Consider the following 7,659-nt stretch of genomic DNA (forward strand, 5'->3'; position numbering starts at 1 on the left):
CGGGGGAGAGGTCACCTTGAATTGAGGCCTTTGGATGGAACTGTTTTCTTATTTAATCATTCATTCATCAACTATTTATAGTTATGACATTTATTCCTTTATTCAATAAATATTTATTAGGAGAAGCAAGGTAACTCTCAGTTTTAACCATATACTTTTGAATTGTTTGCATTTGTTATTACAAAGAACATATGCTGCTTTTGTTTGTTAAGCTTGGGTTTTAGTTAATTTTTAATAATGAGTGATACCTAAGTACACGCTCGTTGTGACCTCCATGATGTGAGCTAACTTACACCATGACGCATAGATGGTATTTTTCCAACATTTTTTGTGCATTTCCATATAGACCCATAGAATATTATAGAATAATTTTGTGTGTACGTGAATATACGACACCATGAATTAGTTTGTAATTTTTTTGCCTTTTTAGGGCTGCACTTGCAGCATATGGAGGTTCCCAGGCTAGGGGTTGAATCGGAGCTGTAGCTGCCAGCCTATGTCACAGCCACAGCAACTCGGGATCCGAGCCACATCTGCGACCGACACCACAACTGACTGCAATACCAGATCCTTAACCCACTGAGAGAGGCCAGGGATCAAACCCATATCTTCATGGATACTAGTTGGGTTCACTAACCACTGAGCCACGACGGGAACTCCCTAGTTTGTAATTTTTTTAAAGGAATGAAAGTTGAGAGTTCCCACTGTGGCTCAGCAGGTTATGAACCCAAGTATAGCCATGAGGATGCGGGTTCGATTCCTGGACTCGTTCAGTGCGTTAAGGACCTGGCATTGCCATGAGCTGTGGTATAGGTCGCAGACACAGCTCAGATCCTAGGTTGCTGTTGCTATGCCTGTGGTGTAGGCCGGCAGATGCAGCTCCGATTTGATAGCTAGCCTGGGAACTTCCATATGCCACAGGTGCGGCTCTAAAAAACGCAAAAAAAAAGGAATGAAAATTGAAAATTGAATTTATTGAGGCGCTATTATGTGCTAGGGATGGCTAGGGCTAGAGATACTGAAGTAAACAAAGTACAACTGCTCCTTGACTCCTGTGGGGGATACAACTGAACAAAGAGATCATTATAATATAATCTAATAAATGTAATGAAAATGGAGAAAAAAGAGTACGGAGTTCCCATCGTGGTGTAGTGGAAACAAATCCGACTAGGAACCAAGAGGTTTCGGGTTCAATCCCTGGCCTTGCTCAGTGGGTTAAGGATCTGGCGTTGCTGGGAGCTGTGGTGTAGGTCACAGATGCAGCTCGGATCCGGCGTTGCTGTGGCCGTGGTGTAGGCTGGCAGCTGTAGCTCCGATTGGACCCTTAGCCTGGGAACCTCTGTATGCCGCAGGTGTGGCCCTAAAAAGACATACCAAAAGAAAAAAGAGTAAATGAGTGTCCCAAAGGGTATCCACCCCAGCTCAGGGTGTGCATGGGGTCAGGGAGTATTGGTCAGGTGGACGCGTGTTGGAAGAGAAAGAATATCTACCAAACTATGAAATAAAGTGGGAGAAGGTGACTTACTATGGTTTAGGAAACTGAGATGCAAAACTGCCTTCAGGCATGACTCGAGGGTCTCGAATAATATCAAAAATATATCTCTTTGCACTGTAAATCAACTATAATAGAAAAAATAAAAAACTTTAAAACATTTTTTAAATTAAAAAAAATGAAAACCTTTTGCCAGGGAAAAAAAAAATATATGTGTGTGTGTGTGTGTGTGTGTGTGTGTATACATCTATGTCTCTTCTGTCATCTCTGTCTTCATCTCTCTCTTTATCCCTCTCTATCTTCCAGCTCTGCTTTTCTCTGTTTTGGATTTTCTTTTACACAGGCTTTCTGCTCATGGTGGCAAAATGGCCAGCAGGAACACCAAGCTTGCTTTATTCTTGTAACTAGTAACCCCAGAGGGAAGGGAGATCACCTGTCCCAATAATTCCAACAAAACTCCCAGGAATGAGTCGCATTGGCCTCAGTGGAAAGACATGCCATCCAGGAACCAATCACCGTGGCCGGGGGAATGGGATATGCTTGTTGGCCAGGCTCCTTCATGGAGCCAGGGGCCCCTATCTGAACCCCATGGATAAGAGTTGGGAGGGAGTGGTTCCCCAAAGGAAAACTGAGATGCCGTTTTCTGAGCCAGAAGATATAAATGTCATGTAGGTAAGACAGAAGATCCCCACTGCAGAAAGCTTCCTGAGAAGCTGATTTCTAATCCCCAAACTCAAGGATGAAGGGGACTCTGCTAGGTGACAGGGAGAAAACGAGAAAGGGTACGCCTGGCAGAGGAAACAGCAGGTGCAAAGATCTGGAGAGCACTGCTTGCTTGAAAAATTGCGAGTGGTTTTCTCTGACGAATGGGTCGTGTAGGAGGAGGGAGAGGAAGTGATGAGGTCAGAGAGGAAGGCGGGACCTGCGATTTCATCCAGCCCCTCCCACTCCTTCCCCGCTTCCACGCTCCCATCCCACTCCAGGGACCATGACTCAGTCATGGGGTTTTCACACTCTCTTGCTTCAGGCCGGGCACTGTTTCTATATTTCAGGGAATGTGTCATTCATCAGCAGATCATGTCACCCCACTGAAACACTCTCTGGGTTCCTGAATGTCAGCTGATCATCACAGATTAGGCCACAAATCTTCCAGAGTTATGAAAGGCAAAGGAATTTCAACTTGAAAGTCAAGGGAGCAGTAATACGTACGTTATAGCCCAGTGCACAGAGATGTTCAGGCGAGTTTTGCTCAGTTGGAAAGAGGAAATCGCATTATAACTACAGCCGCTTTTCACTGTGTGTCCTCTCTAGCAGCTGAGTCTCCTTTCTTCCCTAGAAAAACCCTATGAAGAAAATGCTTTGGGAGTTCCCGTTGTGGCACAGTGGTTAACAATCCGACTAGGAACCGTGAGGTTGCGGCTTGATCCTTGGCCTTGCTCAGTGGGTTAAGGATCCGGCGTTGCAGTGAGCTGTGGTGTAGATTGCAGATGTGGCTCAGATTCCGTGTTGCTGTGGCTCTGGCATAGGCCAGCAGCAACAGCTCCAATTAGATCCCTAGCCTGGGAACCTCCATATGGCGTGGGAGCGGCCCTAGAAAAGGCAAAAAGACCAAAAAAAAAAAAAAAAAAAAAAAAGAAAATGCTTTGGCTTTCCCCACTTCACATATGAGAACTGAGGCCCAGAACTTAAGATACTTGCTCTAAATCTTATATGCATGAACGCTTTTTAATTCTCACAACAATGTATCCCCATTTCAAATAGGGAAAGCTGAGGCCCAGAGACCTGAAACAACTTGTAGAGTTACACAGCAAAGGTGGGGACGGGGGCTCATGCATTGGCTGGTGGAGATATAAAATGGTGCAGCCACTTTGGGAAACTGTTTGGCAGTTCCTCAGAAGGGTAAACAGAACTACCAGATCACTCAGCAATTCCACTCCCAGTTTCACACCCAAGAATGGAAAATACATGTCCACACAAAAAAATATGAAACTGTAGGTTTACAGCAGCATTATTTACTATAGCCAAGAGGAGAAACAGCCCAAGGGTTCAACAACTGGTGAATGGATAAATAAAACGTGGTAGGAGGAGTTCCTGTCGTGGCTCAGTGGTTAATGAACCCGACTAGCATCCGTGAGGATGTGGGTTCGATGCCTGGCCTCGATCAGTGGGTTAAGGATCCGGCGTTACTGTGAGCCATGGCGTAGGTCGCAGACGTGGCTTGGATCTCACGTTGCTGTGGCTGTGCCATAGGCCAGCAGCTATAGCTCCGATTAGACCCCTAGCCTGAGAACCTCCGTATGCCGCAGGTGCAGCCCTAAAAAAAGCAAAAAAAAAAAAAAAAAGTCCAGAAGAGGTATATGTATTGAGACAGAGGTTAGATTGCCTCTGGTCTCAGGTGAGGTGGGAGGGTTGGAGGCAAATGGACAGTGACTAATGATGGATACGAGATTTCTTTTTAGGGTGATGAAAACATTCTAAAATTGTAAAGATGAAGCGTGGCTCTGAATATATATATTTTTAAAAACCCACTGAATTGTACACCTTAAATCACTGAATTACATGGCATGTGAATTATACCTCGACAAGGCTATTAAAGGAAAAAGTTTAAAAAAGAAAAAAGGGGAAGGGCCTGCATTCACGACCGAAACTGCAAGTGTTGTTTGAACATCTACTCCTACTATGTGCTTAACTAGCCTGAGTCAACAAAAAGGGGAGAGGGACAGAATATATCAACTCAAATAATGCAAGAGTCCACAGGCATTTCAGGTATGGCTGGATCCAGGATTCAAGCAGTGTCACTGGGCTTTGCTATGCTTACATTTGCATGTATTGCCTTTCTTCTCAAGCAGGTGACAAAGATGACCTCAGTAGGCTGCTTTGCTCTTATCACCCCACCTTTTTCTTTTTACCATCCCCACAGTTTCTTTCTGTCTTTCTGCCTTTCTTTCTTTCTTCCTTTCAGCCATGCCCACGGCATGCAGAAGTTCCTGGGCCAGGGACTGAACCCATGCCACAGCAGCAGTGACCTGAGTCACAGGAGTGACAATGTCAGACACTTAACCACTAGGGAACCTCTCTACATGGTTTTTAATAAAGGTTTGAGGGAGGGTTCTCATGGACCTGGCTGAGGTCACCTTTGCATCAATCACCATGGCCAGCTCTGAAGGGCCGGGACTGGGTGGCCAAGGGGCGTGGTCACCTTCACCCAAACCACATGGTCCAAAGTGGAGGAGGGGAGGAGTTCCAAAGGCAAGTTGGGATTGTGAACAGATGCAAACTGCAGATGCCCACAGTACTGGATGACCGTCAATGCACTGCCCAAGTTCGATTCCCGTTTCCTCCACATGCCAGCTCTGTGACCTTGGCAAAGCACTTAATCTTCCCATGCTTCGAAGTCTTCACTTGTAAAATAGAGGTAGTAACAGTATGTCCCTCATGGGACTATTCTAAGGCTTAATGAGATGAATTCAGTAAATTCAGGCTTGGGGATGCCTTGCATACAACACATATTCATTATATTTTCATTATATTTTCTAATGCTACCACACATGTAATATAGAGCCGTTGCCAGTTGCCCATGTCACTTTGGGGACAATAAGAAAGCAGATAATAAAAACATCAACTCCTAGTCAAATAGGAGATTGGGGGCAACTGTGAGGAAAGGGAGGAAGAGAGCCTGACTTTGGGAGTGGCCAGGTCAGGTCTGTCTACGGTACCTCTACTTCCCCTTGCAGAGCATGTGCCCCTGTGTTATGTGGTTACCATGGTTTTATTTATTTATTTATTTGGCCTCACCCATGGTGTGTGAAAGTTCCAGGGCCAGGCAAGGGATCAAACCTATGCCGCAGTTGCAGCCAGAGCAACAGCAGTGACAACGCCAGATCCTTAACCCACTGAGCCACCAGGGAACTCCTGGTTATGAGTTTTGAGGTTCACGCAATTCTAGAAAAAGAACACAATCTATAATATGAAACAGATAAGAAAGTATTTATTGACAAAACCCAATAACTCACCCCAAATTATTAGACACTTGAAGAAGCAACACCCTTTCTTCTGAAATCTCTTTAGGCAGTTTACGCGAAAGGCTTCTCAATTATGCTCTGGCTGCCCCTTACTCACTCTGGAAAATTTTAGAACTCCCAATACCGCCCAGTACTTGTAAATCATAGTAAATTTGCCTTTGAGCCCAATAAAGATTTTCAATAAATGTTTGTTGAATGACTAATTGGTCAAACAGCTACACCCCCCAATTAATCTTCACAATGGATAACCCACACCCACACAGTAAGAGCCAGATGCTTTTTTTTTTTTCCTCATACTTTAAACAATGAAGAAGGTTTTGAGAAATCTCTTCTTTAAGGCAAAGATCCTACCCAACTGACTTTCAGGCCTCTGAGATAAAACGGACCTGGGTTAATTCCTGGTTCTGTGTTCTGCCTTGGGTGAACCTCCCTTCTTGGCGACTAAGTTTCCTCCTCCACGCAATGGGCATAGTTAAGAGGAATAAATGAGAACCATGGAAGTGGTAACACAGTGCCTGGAAAGTGTGTCTAATACATGAACTTTAGGTATTTTTCACTTTTAGTTATTTATTTGACCAGGTAATACGTCCAGAAAGTATAAAAGGGTAAAAAGTGAGTCTCCCCTCCTCCCTGTTCTTTCTACACTCCAGACGCAACCACAATTATAGGCTGCAAGATAGTTTCAAATTTATAGGAATGTTGCAAGAATAATTTAGAGAACTCTAGTACGCTCTTTAATCAGATTTACCAATTTTTAATATTTTGCAACTTTTAAAAATCTTCTCTTTCTTCATATGTATGTATTTATCCATTGCTAATATTATATATAAATACATATATATATATATACATACACACACACACACATATATATGTATATATTTTTTTAGGGCTGCACATGCAGCATATGGAAGTTCCCAGGCCAGGGGTCGAATTGGAACTGCAGCTGCTGGCCTACACCATAGCCACAGCAATGCAGAATCTGAGTCTTGTCTGTGACCTACACCACAACTCACGGCAATGCCGGATCCTTAACCCACTGAGCAAGGCCAGAGATCAAATCCGCATCCCTGTGGATACTAGTCAGTTTCATTACCACTGAGTCACAATGGGAACTCCTACTAATATTTATTTTTCAGAAACATCTGAGAATAGATTATATACATCATCCCCCATTTACCCCTTAATATTTCAGTATATTTTCCTAAGAACAGGATATTTTTTAATGTAACTTAGCTTGGTTACCGAATTCAGGAAATTTACCTTGATATAATACTTTAATCTGCCATCCACATTCTGATTTTGTCAACTGTTACAATAACATGCTTTACAACCTTTTTTTTTCTTTCAAGTACGGGATCCAGTTCAAGACCATGTTTTTAGCATTTAGTCGTTGTCTCTTTGCTTTAATTTGGAATGATTCCTTAGCTTTTCCCTGTCTTTTATGACATTAATGTTTTTGAAGAAAACAGATTAGTTATTGCATAGAAGGTTCCCCATTTGAGATCTGCCTGCTTATATCTGGGCCCTCTGCTGGAAACTGAAAGGCCAGGAGCTGAAATATCTGAAGGCTCATTCACTCATATATCTGGCAGTTGACACTGCCTGCTGGCTGGAGTTTAGCTGGGGCCATTAGTCAGAACACTGACAACAGGCCTCTCCATGTGCACTGAGCTTCCTTAGTGATGAAGGGAAGGCTAAGTATAAACGGAAGAAGTCCTGCTGCCTTTTATGATCCAGCCTTGAAGGTCATGCACGGCACATTCACTGCATTCTATTAGTTGAAGAAGGTACAATGTTCTGCCCAGGTTCAAGGACAAAGAACAGGGAGCCTACCTCCAGAAGAGACATATCAATGTCATCTCATTAGAAAAGCATTTGGGATGGGATATAAATGGTGTGACCTGGAAAATACAGTCTGCCCCAGTTTGTTTCATGCTATGCATCCCTGGCTGAAACATGACTTAAGTGATGTTGCATCTTTCTCAGGGCATCACGTTTGGACAGCCGTGATGTCATCCGCCTCTCCTTGGTGATGGAGATTTTGATTTCCTGGTGAAGGTATACCAGTTCTCCTCGAAACTTATAAGTAATCTACTAGGGGCCATGTGAAGACAATGGAATCGTTTGTTCCTCATAAATTTC

This window comes from Sus scrofa, chromosome 17 (assembly GCF_054392235.1).
Source record: "Sus scrofa isolate SSC_HxYL_T2T_F1_AM1 chromosome 17, Sscrofa_HxYL_maternal_Yorkshire_Landrace_v2.0, whole genome shotgun sequence".
Lineage (NCBI taxonomy): Eukaryota > Metazoa > Chordata > Mammalia > Artiodactyla > Suidae > Sus > Sus scrofa.